General features: G+C 36.1%; 1 protein-coding gene across 1 annotated transcript in view; it reads left to right on the forward strand.

Annotated features, from left to right (window-relative positions):
• SEMA3A (semaphorin 3A) overlaps nucleotides 1-19494 on the forward strand; it is a 535675-nt gene that overhangs the window by 146171 nt on the left and 370010 nt on the right. The window lies entirely within an intron of this gene.

Genomic DNA, 19494 nt, shown 5'->3' on the forward strand with positions numbered 1-19494 from the left:
ACATTACTGTCATGCTATAGAATTTGATTGTATAAGAACTCACCCTATGGATTTATCCCTCCCACCTAACTTCTGGCTACTGCTGCTCAACATTTGAAAAGCCTTCATGCACCCTATAATTAAAGAAATCCTTGACTCATGGTGCTGGGAATGTGAGTAACTTCAGCCATAGCATTTGGAATACTAGTTCTCTATGTAATTTTTATTCATTTACACATTTTGACATTGTGCTGATATACCATTTTTGAAAATAGGAAAGATGATTAAATAAAAACTTTAAAACAAGTTCTTTAAAACCATATTTGAAAGCTGAAATGTACTGCTCTTTGGAAGAGATTAAACAGACTTACACATGACTTTAAAATAAAAGTATTTTACATAAATATTTTTATTGTGCAGATGTGCTGCAACAAAGAAAAAAATCATAGGATATTGTTTTTGTGTCTGCTATAACACCAAAGAAATTAAATGTTGAATTAAAAAATATAAATTTTAGCCAGTGTTGCATAAACCTTGAATGATGGTAATCAACCATGATGCGTGACTAAGGCACACATCTGTCCATATGATTTATGACAGAATATAATCAGAAAATAGGCTCTCCATTTCTTTAAAGAACTATAGTGTATTATAAGTACAGATCAAGTTTAGCAGAGACAACTGAACATATTTTTCATATATGCTATTTCTGTGGATTTTTTCTACTTATTTCTCCAAATTTACTCATTTTTCTCCTAGCATACTGTGAATCCCCTCTTATGAACTTCCACTCAGGAAATGACATGATTTTTCCTCATCAGAGAAATATTTTCTTTTTAAGAAGCAAATTGTACTTATGAACTGCTTTAGCTGAAGGTGATCTGTCTGTCAAGCTTGGCATGCTTGATTGTATAGTGATTAATGCCAAAAGAACATGCAGATTAAAAGCCTAACTAGACTGAATATTACCTAGCTCTAGCAACCATACCATAATGAATTTCATTTTCAGAGGAGAGAAACAAGCACTTTTGAGTATTGATGCCTTTGACTGACATAAAAATTACACTACGGAGAAAAATGTACAGTCATTTTCATGTCAATTCATTGGTAATTGACCTTCAGAGATCTTTAAAGGTAGAGTCTTCACCCTGTCTTAATACTTACGCATTTCATTATATTCAGTACTTGATATTTATATAAAGATCTCATCCTTTACTACAAAGAATATGCTATTGTTTTCTTCCCCTTTACAGCTTTGGAATCTGAGATTAAAATTCCAGTCATTTGTTAAAGATTCCCCAGTGGATAAAATGGTGAAGTCAAGTTTTTTGTGTAGGCTACTTGACTCTTGGCCATGCTTATTATTGAGGTATTCTGATTGTTAGTAATGGAGTGCATCTTCTCAAATACCAGCTCACTCAGGAAGGCTCTTTGAGTTTAACTGGTGTGATTTCTCATTTCTTAAGTCCTCAAAGACATTTCATATCTTAACTTAAAATGCTTATTTTTGGGGGGTCATGTGGTAGCGCACTGGGTTAAGTGCACATGGTACTAAGCACAAGGACCAATGGAGGGATCTGATTTCAAGCCCCAGGCTCCCTACCTACAGTGGGGTAGCTTCCCAAGTAGTGAATCAGGTCTGCAGGTGCCTATCTTTCTCTCCCCGCCTCTGTCTTCCCCTTCTCTCTAATTTTTCTCTGTCCTATCCAACAACAACAGTAGTAACAATAACTTGGATCCATCCACCTGCATATCAGATTTCAGGTTCAGGGGAAAAAAAAAAACAAAACTAGTATAGCCACAGGCCCTTGGAATATATCTAAAATATGCCATCTAGCTGTCTATAAAATGGAGAGCCCTCAAATGCTTCATCTGCACTATTCCAGCTTTTAGGTTCATGATTAGTCAACGATTTGTTTGGTTTCATATGTTAACTCTTTTCAGCCACCAGGTTCCAGATGCTAGCATGATGCCAACCAGACATCCCTGGATAGACAATCCCACCAATGTGTCCTGGACCTCTTATTCCCCAGAGTCCTACCCCACTAGGAAAAGAGAGAAGCAGGCTGGGAGTATGGATCAACTTGTCAATGACCATGTTCAGTGAGGAAGCCATTACAGAAGCCAGACCTTCCACCTTCTGCATCCCACAATGACCTTGTATCCATACTCTCAGAGGGTTAAAGAATAGGAAAGCTATCAGAGGAGGGAATTGGATACAGAATTCTGATGGTAGGAACTATGTGGAGTTGTACGCTTCTTATCCTATGGTATTATCAGTATTTACTTTTTATAAATAAAATTGAAAAATAAAAATTATTAAGTCATAGTGTAGGCCCATTTCCAGCCTTCTGAGAGTTCTCCAGAAAGCTTTTCCCAGGAACTGAACCAATTGACATTCTCACTAGCAGTATAAGAGGGTTCCTTTACCCCTGCAACCTCTCTAACATTTGTTGTTACCATCCTTTCTGGTGAATGACATTCTCATAGGAGTAAAGCGTAACTCATTATAATTATTCACATTTCTCTGACAATCAATGACTTGTAACACTTTTTTCGTGTGTCTGTTGGTCTTTGGAATCTCTTCTGTGGTGGATATTCTGTTCCTATCCTCTACTTATTTTGGGTACTTATTTTGGATGGATTCCTTTTGTTTGTTTGTTTGTTTATTTTTTGCTGAGTTTGGTGACCTCTTTATATACTTTGGTTACTAGCCTGTGTCCCATTTTATAAGGTGTCTCTTTGGTGGTGACTTCTTCTGTTGCACAGAAGTTTTTCATTTGATGTACCCTATGGTTTATTTTTGGTTTTGTCTTCCTTGCAATTGGACTTAAGTTGTATGATAGGGCCATTGTGATCAAAACTGCTTGGTACTGGAACAATGACCAAAACACTGAGACTTCATACAGAATAAGGGATCTTTTTACATGCCACACAACTGACAAAGGGTCAATAACCAAAATATGTAAAGCACTCACCAAGTTTGATAACAAAAACAACCAGGCTGTCAGAATAGCATAATGGTTCTGCAAAAGACTTCCCTGCCTGAGGCTCTGGATTCCCAGCTTCAATCACTAGTACCTTCTAAGCCAGAGCTGAACAGTGCTCTGTCTCCTTTTCATAACTTTTACCAAAGTAAAAGATTCTGGAGAAATAGAGTTAAGAGAGTATGAAAAGGGTCTTGAATATATCAATTTATCAATAATTATTAATATCAATAAAATAGAAGGAAAAGAGGCAGGAACAGCCATTCTCATCTCAGACACAATAGATTTTAAATTAAATAAAGTAATAAAAGATAGGCAAGGACATTACATAATTATTAGAGGATCAATAAGACAAGAAGACTTAACAATTATTAACATCCGTGCACCCAATGAAGGACCATCTAAATACGTCAAGCACTTACTGAAAGAATTTCAAAAATACATCAATAGTAATACAATAATAGTGGGAGACTTCAATACCCCACTCTCACACTTAGACAGATCAACAAAGCAGACAACCAACAAAGATACAAGAGAATTAAATGAAGAGATGGACAGACTAGACCTCTTGGACATTTTCAGAGTCCTTTACCCCAAAAACTGGAAACCTTCTTTTCAAATCCACATAACACATACTCAAGGATAGACCACATGTTAGGCCACAAAGACAGCATCAATAAATTCAAGAGCATCGAAATCATCCTAAGTATCTTCTCAGAACACAGTGGAGTAAAACTAACATTTAACAACAAACAGACAATTATTTAAAATCACAGACTTTGGAAACTAAACAACATACTCCTTAAGAACCAATGGGTCAGAGACTCACTCAAGCAGGAAATTCAAATGTTCCTGGAAACAAATGAAAATGAAGACACAACCTATCAAAATATTTGGGACACAGCTAAAGCAGTACTGAGAGGGAAACATATAGCCATACAATCATATATTAAACAACAAGAAAAAGCTCAAATGAACGACCTTACGGCACACCTCAAAGACTTAGAGGAAAAGGAAAAAGGAACCCTAAAGCATCCAGAAGGACAGAAATCACTAAAATTAGAGCAGAAATAAACAACACTGAAAATAAAAGAACCATAAAAAAGATCAATGAAGCCAAATGTTGGTTCTTTGAAAGATTAAATAAAATTAACTAACCCCTAGCCAGACTCACCAAACAAAAAAGAGAGAGGACTCAAATTAATAGAATTGTAAACAATGAATGTGAAACTTCTATGAAGAACTATATGCCACCAAGCTAGAGAATCTGGAAGAAGTGGAACAATTCCTAGAAACATATGCCCTTCCAAAACTGAACCAAGATGAACTACAAAATCTAAATGCACCAATCACAGACAAAGAAATTGAAACCATTATTAAGAATCTCCCCAACAACAAAAGTCCTGGACCAGATGGCTTCACAAACGAATTCTACAAAACTTTCAGGAAACAGTTAGTACCCATACTTCTTAAACTTTTCCATAAGATTGAAGAAACAGGAATACTCCCTTTCACCTTCTATGAAGCCAACATCACCGTGATACCAAAAGCTGATAGGGACAGAACAAAAAAGGAAAACTACAGACTCTGATGAACATAGATGCCAAAATATTAAACAAGATCTTAGCCAGCCGGATAAAGCAGCATCTCAAAAAGATTGTTCATCATGACCAAGTGGGATTCATCCCAGGAATGCAAGGCTGGTTCAACAACTGTAAGTCAATCAATGTCATTCACCACATCAATAAAAGCAAAGCCAAAGGCCACATGATTATCTCAATAGATGCAGAGAAAGCCTTTGACAAAATCCAACACCCATTCATGCTCAAAACTCTACAAAAAATGGGAATAGATGGGAAATTCCTCAAGATAGTGGAGTCTATATATAGCAGACCTACAGCCAACATCATACTCAATGGACAGAAGCTGAAAGCATTCCCCCTCAGATCAGGGAGTAGACAGGGATGTCCACTGTCACTATTACTCTTCAACATAGTATTGGAAGCTCTTGCCATAGCAATCAGGCAAGAGAAAGAAATCAAAGGAATACAGATTGGAAGGGAAGAAGTCAAGCTCTACTATTTGCAGATGATATGATAGTATACATAGAAAGACCTAAAGAATCCAGCAGAAAACTACTGGAAGTTATTAGGCAATATAGCAAGGTGTCATGCTACAACATCAATGTACAAAAATCAGTGGCATTTCTTTATGCAAACACTAAATCTGAAGAAGAAGAAGAAGAAGACATCCAGAAATCACTCCCATTTACTGTTTCAGCAAAATCAATCAAATACCTAGGAATAAATTTGACCAAAGAAGTGAAAGACTTGTATACTGAAAACTATGAGTCACTCCTCAAGGAAATAGAAACTGATACCAAGAAATGGAAAGATATCCCATGCTCATGGATTGGAAGAATAAATATCATCAAAATGAATATTCTCCCCAGAGCCATATACAAATTTAATGCAATACCCATCAAAGTTCCACCAAGCTTCTTTAAGAGAATAGAAAAAACACTACAATCATTTATCTGGAAACTGAAAACACCTAGAATTGCCAAAAAACATCTTAAGGAAAAGAAACAGAAATGGAGGAATCACACTCCCAGACCTTAAACTATATTAGAAAGCCATCATCATCAAAACAGCATGATTCTGGAACAAAAATAGGCACACAGACCAGTGGAACAGAATTGAAAGCCCAGAAATAAATCCCCACACCTATGGACATCTAATCTTTGATAAGGGGGCCCAAAGGATTAAATGGAAGAAGGAAGCTCTCTTCAATAAATGGCGCTGGGAAAACTGGGTTGTAACATTCAGAAGAATGAAATTGAACCACTTTATCTCACCAGAAAGAAAAATCAACTCCAAATGGATCAAAGACCTGGATGTCAGACCAGAAACAATCAAATACTTAGAGGAAAACATTGGTAAAACACCTTCCCACCTACACCTCAAGGACATCTTTGATGAATCAAACCCCATTGCAAGGAAGACTAAAGCAGAAACAAACCAATGGGACTACATCAAATTGAGAAGCTTCTGCACAGCCAAAGAAACTATTAAACAAACAGAGAGACCCCTCACAGAATGGGAGAAGATCTTCACATGCCAGACATCAGACAAGAAACTAATCACCAAAATATATAAAGAGCTCAGCAAACTTAGCACCAAAACAGCAAATGACCCCATCCAAAAATGGGCAGAGGATATGAACAAAACATTCACCTCAGAGGAGATCCAAAAGGCTAACAAACATATGAAAAACTGCTCTAGGTCACTCACTGATTGTCAGACAAATGCAAATTAAGACAACACTAAGATACCACCTCACTCCTGTAAGAATGGCATACATCAAAAAGGACAGCAGCAACAAATGCTGGAGAGGATGTGGGGACAGAGGAACCCTTTTACATTGCTGGTGGGAATGTAAATTGGTCCAGCCTCTGTGCAGAGCAGTCTGGAAAACTCTCAGAAGGCTAGACATGGACCATCCTTATGATCCAGTAATTCCTCTCCTGGGGTTATACCCTAAGGACTCCATAACACCCAACCAAAAAGAGGTGTGTACTCCTATGTTCATAGCAGCACAATTCATAATAGCTAAAACCTGGAAGCAACCCAGGTTCCCAACACCAGATGAGTGGCTGAGAAAGCTGTGATATATATACATAATGGAATACTATGCAGCTATCAAGAACAATGAACCTACCTTCTCTGACCCATCTTGGACAGAGCTAGAAGGAATTATGTTAAGTGAGCTAAGTCAGAAAGATAAAGATGAGTATGGGATGATCCCACTCATCAACAGAAGTTGAGAAGATTTGAAAGGGAAACTAAAAGCAGGATCTGACTAAATTCTAAGTAGGGCACCAAAGTAGAAACCCTGCGGTGAGGGGTAGACATGCAGCTTCCTGGGACAGTGGTGGGTGGGAGTGGGTGGGAGTGATTGGTCACGGTTCTTTGGTGGTGGGAATGGTGTTTATGTACACTCTTAATAAAACGTAGTCATATAAATCACTAGTTAATTAATATGTGAGGGGAAAATTAATTGTACGTCTCGAAGTTTTTAAAACACAGACTGAGTCTTTTTAATATATAGGCTGTGTATTTGATATGCAGACTCTCTCAAAAGCCTAGACCATGTAGATCAGAAGCAACCAATAGCACAGCCATATACAAGATACTGGGTACTGTACAGCAAACCCTAACAAAAGGACTTTTCAAAGTTAACCCAGTTACCAAATAATGTGATGATAAAATTAACTATCAATTGTCTTTTGAACCCTAAGACAGCAGGAACCTCACATCTCCACTATAGAGCCTCTACTTCCCCCAGTCCTGGAACCTTTGGATAGGGACCACTTTCCCGCATGCCTCTCCCAATCCATATCAAATAATATTGCATCTGCCGATCACAACCTAATCAACACCACGATTGCCACTTCAACATGCTTCACCTCAGACTGTGTTCAAAGACTTCATGTGTGGAATGACAACCCTTCAACTTCATTACTCGGGTGAGACCTTTCCTTTCATAGTATTCTATAATTCCATCCCAGGTGGTTCACTTTCTAACAAAGTCCCATAACCTAGATATACACCAGTTTCTGTGAGAGAGAGCATATGTTCACATGTATCCATAAACTACTGCAAAATATATACCTGAAAGCAGAAGTACACTAGAGTTTGCAGTGAGTACTCCCCTAACACTTCCTCTCCACTATTACAAGCTTTGGGTCCATGATTGCTCAACAATTTGTTTGGCTTTGTATGTTAACTCTCTTTTCATTCACCCGGTTCCTGATTCCATCAGGATGCCGGCCAGGTTTCTCCGGACTGAAGGCCCCACCAATGTGTCCTGGAGCTCAGCTTCACCCAGAGACCCACCCTACTAGGAAAAGAGAGAGGCATACTGGCTGTATGGACTGACCAGTCAATGTGCATGTTCATCTGGAAAGCAATTACAGAAGCCAGACGTTCCACCTTCTGCAACCCACAATGACCCTGGGTCCATGCTCCCAGAGGGATAGAGAGTGGGCAAGCTATCAGGGGAGGGGATGGGATATGGAGATTGGGTGGTGGGAATTGTGTGGAGTTGTACACCTCCTACCCTATGGTTTTGTTAATTTATCCTTTCTTAAATAAAACAAAAAGTAGAAGGAAAAGAGAATGTGGATAAAGGTACAACCTTGAATCAGCAGGTCTGAGTGTTACCTTGGAGATTTCTATTTTTTTTAATTTCTTTATTGGGGAATTAATGTTTTACATTCAATGGTAAATACAATAGTTTGTACATGCATAACATTTCTCAGTTTTCCATATAACAATACAACCCCCACGAGGTCATTTGCTTTTTTTTTATTATTTAAGAAAGGAGACATTAACAAAATCATAGGATGGGGGGGTACAACTCCAAGCAATTCCCACCACCCAATCTCCATATCCCATCCCCTCCCCTGATAGCTTTCTCATTCTCTATCCCTCTGGGAGCATGGACCCAGGGTCCTTGTGGGTCGAAAAAGGTGGAAGGTCTGGCTTCTGTAATTGCTTCCCTGCTGAACATGGGCATTGACTGCTTGATCCATACTCCCATCCTGCCTCTCTCTTTCCCTAGTAGGGTGGGTTCTGGGGAAGCGGAGCTCCAGGACACATTGGTGGGGTCTTCAGTCCAAGGAAGCCTGGCCGGCATCCTGATGGCATCTGGAACCTGGTGGCTGAAAAGAGAGTTAACATACAAAGCCAAACAAATTGTTGAACAATCATGGACCCAAAGGATGGAATAGTGGAGATAAAGTTCTTGGGGGGTGGGGGGGGGTACTCACTGAAAACTCTAATGTACTACTGCTTTCAGGTATATATTTGCCCTGGTTTATGGATACGTGTGGACATATGCTCTATCTCCTGGAACCTGGTCTATATCTAGGTTTTGGGACTTTGTTAGAAAGTGAACCACCTGGGATGGAGTTAGAGAATACTATGAAAGGAAAGGTCTCAACTGAGTGATGAGGCTGAAGGGTTGTCATTCCACACCTGAAGTCTCTGGACACAATCTGAAGTGAAGCATGCTGGGGTGGCACTCCTTGTTTTTATCAGGTTGTGATCAGCGGATGCAATATTATTTGATAAGAATTGGGAGAAGCATACGGGAAAGTGGGCCCTACCCTAGGGTCCCAGGACTGGGGGAAGTTTAGGCTCTATAGTGGAAATGTGAGGTTCCTGCTATCTTAGGGTTCAAGAAGACAATGGATAGTTATTGTTAACATCACATTATTTGGTAATTGGGTTAACTTTGAAAAGTCCCTTTGTTAGACATACAATCAATTTCCCCCCTCTCATATTAATTAAATAGTGATTTATATGACTATAATTTAATAGGTGTGTACATAAACACCATTCCCACCACCAAAAGATTGTGTCCCATCCCACCCACCCGCCGGCCCAGGAAGCCACATGTCCATCCTCCCCCTTACCACAGGGTTTTTACTTTGGTGTTTTCTATTACTTGTAGGTATGGTGATAGACAAGCCTGTAGGTATGGTGATAGAGAAGCACCCTACGTCTATAAGGCTACCAATTATTAAGATATTTTAAGATAAAGAATTTCAAAAATAGATACAATAGCTAATATTCACAAAAATTATAAGTAACTTACAAATGAGCCTTTCCCTTTATGGAAACCATAATAATGTTCTCCAAACTGTTCACTTTTAAAATAAAGCTGAATTTATACTATATATATGTGTGTGTGTATGTGTGTGTGTGTGTGTGTGTGTGTGTGTGTGTGTGTGTATGGCTGATTAATATGAAATGCTATTTTGTTAGCAATCAGAACAGCTTCTTCTTTAAAACACTTTTAGAATTCTACTTAAGAGAAATTCCAGCTAAAATTTAGCAACTATTTCTGAACATTAACAATCATTTTACTGTATATGGACAGACTACACACACACACACACACACACACACACACACACACACACACACACACATTTAAAAATCCAGTCCAGGCTGACAAATGCACTGAGTCAAGGGCTTTGATGGACTTTCTCCTTTTAAAAATATTTTTATTTTTTTATTATTGTGAGAGAGACAAAGAGACACCGACAGCCCAGCTTCACCACTCATGAAGCTTACCCCTGTAGGTAGGGATAAGGGACTTCAACCCAGGTCCTTGCACACTGTAACATATAATTTATAGCTAGAAATTAAATTAAGATGGACTAGAACAGTAATAAATTATAATATCCAGAGAAAACAAATTATTATTTTTATGAAGGCAACTCATTTTAAATGTCTATTTCCTCTAATTTAGTATTAGGACTAAGCTAGAACTAAGAACACAATACTCACTACTCAAGTGATCTTGACAGTTTATCAAAGCATCTGTGATTCTATAATCTTAATAATAGCATAGGACCAGGTGATGAAAATAAGAATAGTAGTGAGAGTGATGTCAAACATGGTAACAGAAAGTTGTTTGAACTTCTGTACTCACTGACAAGTGAATTCTTAATTTGAATTCGAATACCAGGAAGTCAGTGTTTGCATGAGTTTGGCAGTATAGTGGTCTATGAACTTTTAAAAATTATGATTTCATGCCTAAAATAAAAATATAGTTTTAGAACTTAAAACAACTATATTGTAAAAGCATTTAAGAAACATAGTCGTGATTTAGTAATGTCTTTTCTTCAAGATACTAAATGAAAGAATGTAATAGAAAAATACATCACAAGTAGAAAGAAACAAGTACAAAAGACATTTTTAGCAATCTGATAAATATAATGGGATACAGTGTGATATGAAAATGTCTGATTTTGTGACATAGTCACATGTGCTGTTAAAATAATTCAAATTTGTTACCTATATTCATAAATGAAGTAAGTATTGAACTTAAGTTAAACTTTAGTGGACAAAAAAGAAGCTATTTCCTAATTTCAATTCCAGATCTCCAGAGTTTTAGACTAGATGATGGTCACTGAATCTGTAGTTAAGAAGGTTTGTATATAAGAGGAAATACTGCATAAAGATAAGTTTAAAATGTTGATCAGCTCATTTTAAAAATCATTTTATTGAGGAAATAGTGGTTTATAAGATAGTTACTGACACATAGGTACAACTTCTCATCTCCATATGGTAGACATCTACACACTGTTTTCACCACCCACCCAAGAATTTCTCCACCTTCATGCACTGAATGCTCACCCTCCACCCCACCCCGACTTTTCTCTTCTCCCATATCCCTCCTCCCAGAGTTCTTGACTTTGCTGTAATGCACTTTTCCCCGTTCTCATTCTCTGGAGCCTACTTTATCTATTTTTTTAAACCCACTACTGTGTAATTATTATAAAAATTTCCATTTACTTTGTCTGGTTCCAACATCAATAAGCTGAGCTTTCCATCTCTCATAAATATCTCTTGTCCAAATACTGATGCAAAATCCCACAGAATCTCATTACTAAAAACTAAATCTTTGCAGTTGAACCAAATAATCTTCTATATCAGCTATGTCACCATTTATCCATGTTAATTGAGCTTTTTCTAACTCTACTGACTAAAAATAATTGCAGTTGATATTATCTTGACCTCTGAGATTTGATGACCAATGCAAAAAAAAAAATCAGTTAAACAATAAGTATAAAACCAGAGCTTGTAATAATTTATGTGTGTAAATAATGTTTCAAAATTTTGTATATATATATATATGGCATTCATCTAGTGTCAGTTTGACATCAGCTTTCAATACCTAAAATGGAGACTTCTAGAAATGTGGTAATGGAGTAGAAACCACTACACATTCTCTCACCTTAATCAACTACATAAGACAGCAAAAGGACACCTGAAAGCCCATCAAATAACAACTGAAACTTCTAAAGAAGCTTACTTAGGGCAAATGAGTGGAAAAGGAAATACAGAGAGATTTTTAAGACAGAAGCCATTCCTGCCTGCAGTTGGCACCATTTTGTTAATGACTCACCAGAGAATATGGGAGACTGAAAGACAATGGGAATTTTAAAGTGCTTAGCCTGAAACCTTGAGGGCATCTTGATGTTGAAATGCTCTCAAGAATTCACCTGTAGCAAGGAAAAAACTTGACCAAGAACTTAAGCCATGTGGCCTGACCATGCTACTGCAACAGGCTTAAAATAAATTCAGCTTGCCCTTTGAGAACTCAGGAAAAGGAGCACTCCCCTGCTATTAGTTTTCAGAATCTGGAGTACAGACTGAAACATGACAGCATTATTTTGTTATCACAAGCAATACATTGTCCCATGACATGCAGTAGAATGTTAATTCTACCCAACACCAACACTACCCACTAAAATATATAAACACTATAGCCTCAGAACCACTTTCTGGCTCACTGCCAAAAATAAAGCTAAATATGCTAGATTAGAAATAACTGAACTAACAAAGGATCAGAAAACACATACCTGAAAAATATAATGGAGATAGAAAATTTTTTATTGTTGTTGTTATTAATGTCATCATTGCTGGATAAGGCAGAAAGTAATGGAGAGAGGAGGGGAAGACAGAGGGGAAGAGAAAGATAGACACCTGCAGACCTGCCTCACCACCTGTGAAGCCACCCTCCTGAAATAGAGATAGAATTTAGAAAAATCAATATGAAGGCTACATAATAAATTAAGCTTAACATACAGACACAAGAACTCAGGTCATCTCACTAAAGAATTACAAAATAATTAACAAACAAAAACATTGCCAAATGGAGCTGTGAATGTGAAGGATGTGAATGACATTTTGAATGCAGTTCAAGCTCAGATAGGATTAAGAAGTAGATTATATTAGGCTGAAGAGAAAATTCCAGGGCTAGAAAAAACACTCATCACATTCTGTGAATTCAACACTGTTGGAAAGGAAATATTAAAAAAAAAAAAAAAGTAACAACTCTCCATGAAATAGCAGACTCCATCAGAAAGACAAATGAGAGAATTACAGGATTATTGAGATCCTAATGAAAAGGAGAGAGGGAGACAAAAGCAGAAATTATATTCAAATAAATAATAACAAAAAATTTCCCACACCTGGGGAATATTCAAGACACGGGCATCTAGGAATCAGAATGAACACTCAAGTTCCTGACTAAAAAGTGAGCCACACCAAGACACAGCACAGTAAAATTATCCTAATCAAGGACAATTTCAGGCTGCTAAGTAATGGAAAAAACTGGCATACAGAAGTAGAACCATCAGGCTTTCATTATATTTCTCATGAGAAAACCCTAGAGACAAAAAGGAAGTAGAATGACATACTCGAGTATTTAAAAAATAGGAATTATCAGTTGTCAATACTAAAGAATTAAACGAAGATCACAAACAACAACAATAGAAAATAAATCAAAACTTCTAAAAGGGGAAAGCAAAATGGACAGAGCAATAGTATCAAATGTTGGTGAGCCAAAGCCAACTTACAAAAGACTGTTATAAATATGACATGTTAAAAAGAACATTCATGGGCGGAGGGTTATGCAAAGAGGCTCTCATGCCTGAGGCATCAAAGTCCCAGGTTCAATCCCCTACACCACCATAAGCCAGAGCTGAGCAGTGCTCTGGAAAAATAAATAAATAACTAAATAAAATATTCATAACCACCATAAAGCAAAATATAGCACAGGGACACAGAAAACATATAAACAGTATGCAAGACCATCATAGAAAACATCTACATAAAGTAACAAACAGAAGCAAATGGGAAAAGTGTCAACATGAACATAAATGAACCTCAGAACAAAAACCAGAATGCTTATAAGCAAACTACATTTATTAATAATTGTCCTAAATTTGAATGGCTTAAATTCACCAGTCTAAAGGGTTCACAGTGATTGAAAATATTAAAAAGCAAGATCAATCTATTTTGTCTCTAGGAAACATGTATGTGAAAGAAAGACAAACAGAAGCTCTGTGTGATAATCTAGAATAAGATAGTTCAAGCCAGTAATGCAGGAAAAAAAGTTATTCTTCTATTGGATAAAATAGACTTTCAGGCAAAGAAGGTGATAAGAGACAAAGATGGACACTATATATTGGTCAGAGGACCAATAAACCAATCCAACAGGAAAACATACCCATCATCAATGTATGTGCTCCCAATATGAGTGCAACTAAATATGAAATATATAAAATCAGTACTTACTCAAGGGAGACATTAACAGCAACATAGTAATACCAACTAATAGTCTTCAGCACGTCACTCACAACAAGAGACAGTTCATAGGGGCAAAAAAAAAAATAATAATCAGTGAAGAAATAGAGGACTTCAATGAAGTCATAGACGAAATGAGCTTAACAGATAGATTCAGAACCTTTCATCCCCAAAGTGAAGAATATACATTCTTTTCGAACGCACATGGAACATTCTCAAGAACTTTATAGATGTTGGTACACAAAAGAACATTAATAAATATATGAATATTAAAATCATAAAAATATTTTTCTGATTAATATGGAATGATCTCACTCTCAGGCAGAAGTTGAAAAACAAAATCAGAAGAGAAAACACAAGTAGAACCTGAACTGAAATTGGTGTATTGCACCAAAGTAAAAGACTCTGGGATGCGTGGGGGGGGAAAGTATGGGTCCAAAAAGGATGACAGAGTACCTCGTGGGGGTTGTATTGTTATATGGAAAACTGATAAATGTTATAAATGTACAAACTTTTGTATTTACTGTCGAATGTAAAACATTAATCCCCAAATAAAGAAATAATATAAAAAAAAACTAGCTGAGAGATTCAAAAGTAGGCCCCTCTTTGCTTTTTTTTTTTCATCTCAAAATAAACTTGATTTTTTTCTTACTTGTTTCCAGAGTATTGAGAATAGTTCAACTGGTTGAACTACATTTTACAGTCAAGATCGTAAAAGTAGAATAAATATCTGTTTTCTCTCTCTCTCTCTCTCTCTCACCCTCTCGCCCTCTCTCCCTCTCTCCCTCTCTCCTATCTCTTTCTTTCCTATATATTTTTTTCTCCCATAGTACTACCCGGTTCTGGTTTATGGTGGTGTGAGGAATTAAACCTGGAATCTTGGAGCCTCAGGCAATACATTCTATTTGCATACCCATTACACTGTCTACTCAGTCCTCTCCAGCACTATTTAGATTCTTCTTAAGTAGCATTAGATCATCCAAAGAATGTATCCAAGATGACTTAGAAAATTTTAAGTAACATGCAGCCTTGCAATTTATGCTACCTCACCTCTCCTAGGCTTTAACTTTATTGAAAGAAAGAACTGTATTTTATTTTTCAAAATATTTTAAATTAATTATTTAAAAAATTATTTATAAAATTGAAACACTGACAAGACCTAGGATAAGAGGGGTACAATTTCACACAATTCTCACCACCAGAACTCTGTATACCATCCCCTCCCTTGAGAGCTTAAAAAAAAAAAAGCAGTAAAGTTAAGATATTAACCACTAAGAGAAAATAAAGACTGTATTCAAAACACGGATACTAAACAATACATTTCTAAATAAGAAATCAAAAGTGAACTTAAGTACTTGTAGAGAAAACATAGATGAAGAGATCAACTACCAGATCTTGTGGAAGCAGCAAAAGGTCTCCTAAGATGGAAATTTATAGTAATGCAGGACCACATTAGCAAACAGTGAAGAACTCAAGTAAGCTGTCAGACATTACAATTGAGACAACTAGAAAAAAGAGGTACAAAGAGACCAAAGAGTAAGCAGGAGGAAGGAAATACTCAAAATCAGAGCAGAAGTTGATAAAAGGAAACTAGAAAGATGATTCAAAAGATTAATGAAACCAAGAGCTGATTCTTCAAAAGGATAAATAAAACAGGTAAAACACTGATTAGATTCACACACAAAAAAAGAAAAATAGAAAGCTATGATAAAACTATTAGAAATGAGAAAGTTGAAATTATAATCAAAGGTGGGGAGGTACAAAAGAATTGTTCATGAATATTATGAACATTTGTATGCATATAAATTAGAGAACTTATATGGGATGGACATATTTTTAGAATCAAACTACTTGTCAAGCTTAACCCAAAAGGAAGTTGATAGCTTGAACAAGCTAATCACTAGTATAGAAATTGATGGTCTAATCCCTGTGAGGAACAGTCTGGAGAAGTTTCAGAGGCTAGAAGTAGACCTTCCTTATGACCCTGAAATTCCTCTCCTGGGGATATATCTTAAGGAACCAAACATACCCATCCAAAAAGATTTGTGTATACCTATGTTCATAGCAGCACAATTTGTAATAGCCCAAAGCTGGAAGCAGCCCAAGTGTTCAACAACAGATGAACGGTTGAGTTAGTTGTGGAATATATGCACAATGGAATACTACTCAGCTATTTAAAAAGGTAAATTCACTTTCTTTACTCCATCTTGGACGAAGTTTGAAGATATTATTTTAAGTGAGATAAGTCAGAAAAAAAAAGGATGAATATGGGATGATCTGCAACAGGTATAAGTTGTAAAACAAGATAAGAAGGGAAAACACCTAGCAGAACTTGGACTGGAGTTGGTGTAGTGCACCAAAGTAAAAGACTCTGGGGTGGGGGTGGAGATTCAGGTCCTGGAACAGAATGGCAGGGGAAGACCCAGTAGGGGTTGTATTGTTATATGGAAATGTTAAATATGTGCAAACTATTGTATTTTACCCATAACTGTAAACTATTAATACCCTAATAAAGAAATTTTAAAAAATAAATTGAATTAAGGGGCTGAGTGGTAATGTAGGTGGTTGGGTACACATGTTATAATGTGCTAGGACCCAGGTTCCGGTCCCCACCTTGGTCTAAGCAGGGGGAAAGCTTTGAGAGTGGTCAAGCAGCACTGCAGGTGTCTCTCATTCTCTTTTATTTTCTATCACCCCCTTTCCTTTCAATTTACAGCTGTCTCAATCCAGTAAACACATAAGTAAGGATAATAAAATTTTTTTTTAAAGAATTAATATTGAAAAATTTTCCAAAGAATAAAAGCCTCAGTTTAGGGCACTTTGCTAACAAATTCTATAAGACTTTCAAAGAATAACTAACACTGATTCTCCTCAAACTTTTCCAGAAAATTGAAGGGTATGAATAATTCTCATTTATATGAGGCAAACATCAATCTGATCCCTACAGTAAGACATGACTCTACCTTAATGTTACACACTGATGTAACTGATGAAGGATAATGCAAAGATCCTCAACAAAGTTTTGGCAAATTGAGTTCAATAGCATATCAAGAGTGTAATTCACCAAGAATAATTGATATTTATCCCTGAGAAACAAGGTAGGTTCAACATGTACAAATCAATCATTGTAATCCACCATATCAGCAAAGGAAATGATAAAAGTCACAGTCATATCAATTGATGTAAAAAAGCATTTGGCAAGATTCAGCATGGTCTTATAACAAGGGCCCTCTAGAAATTGGGAATAGAAGAATAATTCTCCAACATAATAACTGTACAATAAAGCCATAATTAACATCAGTCTAAGTAGGGGAAACCTAAAAGCTATTTCTCTACAACTGGGAACCAGAGAAGGATGTTCATTATCACCACAATTATTCAACATAGCCCTTGAGGTCCTTGATACTGCAGTAAGTCAAGATATACAAAAGATATACAGATTGGAGAGGAAGAAATCAAACTATTACTTTTTGCTGATGATTTGATAATATAACTAGAAAACCCCAAAGGCTCAAACAAAAAGCAATTGGAAATAATAAATTCAGTATAGCATCAGATTACAAAATCAATACACATAAATCTCCGATATTTCTGAATAAAATGAAGTCAGAGGAAAGGGAAATAAAATGTGCAATGCTATTTACAACTGAACTCAAAATATAAGATAACTTGGGGTTAATCTCACAAAGGAGTTGAAAGATATTTTCAGGGAAAATTATAGGACATAATTTTATAATGAATAGAGACTGATATATAGAAATGGAAGAAGATTCCTTTTTCCTGGATTGTAAGACTAAAAATTAGTGTAAGGGGCCATTTTACCAAAGTCAATATAGTTTCAATGCAATCGTATCCTGATCTCAATGAGATTTTGCAAGGATATAGAACAAAACCATGAATAACTAAAATACTTTGGGAAAAAAAAAGAAAATAAATAGAAGTATCACACTTTAGGCTATGCTATAGAACAATAGTAATTAAAACAGTGTGGTACTGCAATAAAAGTGAATACTTGGATTAATAGAACAGAATCTAGTGTCCAGAAATGACCCACACATATACAGTCACCTAATATATGACAAAAGGTTCAGAATGATTCAATAGTGCAGGTCTCTCCAACAAATGATGCTGGGGAAATTGGGCGGCCACATATCAGAATGTGAAACTTAATACCATACACCAAAATCAAATAAAAATTGTTCAAAAACCTGGATATTAGACAAGAAACTTTTAAATTTATAGAAGAAAACTTCAATGAAACTTTTCAAGATCTTCATGGTAATACTATATTTGGAGATTCAACCCCATGGGCAAGGGAAATGACAAGAACAAATAAATGTAACTATAGGAAAATAAAAGTTCTTACACATGAAAAGCAAACTACACAAGGATAACCAAGCAACCCAGTAAATGGGAGAATATATAAACTCCATTGAATAGTCCTCTGCAACCCAAAAGTACAGTACGGTGTCCTTTGTGACAAAATACATGGGACTAGAGGTGATTGTGCTTAGCAAAATAAGTAGAAATGCTGGACAACTACTGGATGGTTTCACTTTACAGAATCTAGAGAACTGATAAATATAAACTTGAAAAAAAAAAAGAACATTGTTTCTAAAACTGAGAGAAGTTAGCTTTGGGAGGGTGAGGAGGACACAGAGGGTGGTAGGTATTATGTGAAGCTAAAGCCTGTAATCATTTATAGACCATTATTAATAACAATTTTAAAATGATAAAAAAAATCATGGGGCTAAACAAAAAATCTCCACATTTTAAACTGCTATCAGTAGTTATACTTAAAAATTCACATAAATATGTAAAAAATAGTTATCACTTCTATATTTTAATTAATGAAGGAATGTTGACATAATATCTAAAAGCTATTTAATGAAAAACTTACTTTTCTAACTTAATCTCTCATAAATTTTATTTTATCTACTATGTGAAAGTCCATATACCTCTAGCTCAATTTATTAAGAGGTAAGTATATCTTCTCAAATCATATTTATTTCAAAGCTTATTTAGAAATCAGGCATTTTAAACACAATTTTGCAGTGTCAGGACTTCCTGAAGTAATTGCATTTTTATGGAGTTTTTTCTAAGAAAGACTGTCCACCATGAACAGTCTTTTCAGTTAAATAATTTATTGGCAACTCAGCGACCATAATAATTGATGAAATATGTTGAGACAAGAAGTAGTCAGATATAGTGAATGTGAAATGTACTGTGAATTTTAGAATAAGAAGAGTATATGCCAGGAGAAAAATGAAAAACAATACCTATGAGACAATAAGATTATATTTATTTACTATTTCAGATTGAAAATGCTAGCATTTGGATAAAGAGCAGTTCTGTCA

Source organism: Erinaceus europaeus, chromosome 8, assembly GCF_950295315.1.
Source record: "Erinaceus europaeus chromosome 8, mEriEur2.1, whole genome shotgun sequence".
NCBI lineage: Eukaryota > Metazoa > Chordata > Mammalia > Eulipotyphla > Erinaceidae > Erinaceus > Erinaceus europaeus.